We start from the raw sequence: 750 nt of genomic DNA, 5'->3' as shown, positions 1-750 counted from the left end.
TTTGTATGGTACAGTAGAGAACCAATTATCCGGGATGCTCGGGACCATCGCTATCCCGGATATCTGAATTTCCCGGTTTTCTGAATCGACCAAAAAGTGTCGTTAATCGATGTTTTATCGAACCCAACCCGAAGTACAGGGAAAAAGTGTATTGCATAAAGTAAGAGAAAAAAGAAAGGTACTCCTAACTTTAAAAAGAAAAAAAAAATGGTAGAAATATAACATTTGAAAGAATAAAAAATTTTTTAAGTTTAGACAAGAAAATCAAGTTTAAAAAATACAAAATTCTCATATTTATTTTTTAAAAATAATTACAATTCCTAAATTAAATAATATAAACAAAAGCAATGATTAAATAACGCAATATATTTCATACCTAATTATAGGGGGGAAACGATAAAATAAAAGGAGAACTTATTAATCTACATAAAAACACTTGAATTTATCGAACCGAAACGATAGTTAAAAAAGGCACTAGCATAAATATTAAAACCCGGAACAAGGCAAGATCAACGGAATTCAAAAAACTAATGATAAAATTTATGAATAAAAAGAATTAATTTATTGAGTGCGAAATTTATCGCGAAAAGAAAAAAAAATCAAACGTAGTGGAATCAGAAAAACAAAACTGCAATCTGCTTCATAAAATAATCCTATGTTTAAATTAATAAACAATTCTCCTTTTATTTAATTTTTTTTGTTGATAAAAACAAGATTTTTAATTACAGCAGATGTGATTCCAAGTAACTA

This window comes from Parasteatoda tepidariorum, chromosome 6 (assembly GCF_043381705.1).
Source record: "Parasteatoda tepidariorum isolate YZ-2023 chromosome 6, CAS_Ptep_4.0, whole genome shotgun sequence".
Lineage (NCBI taxonomy): Eukaryota > Metazoa > Arthropoda > Arachnida > Araneae > Theridiidae > Parasteatoda > Parasteatoda tepidariorum.
This window is presented reverse-complemented; position numbering follows the sequence as displayed.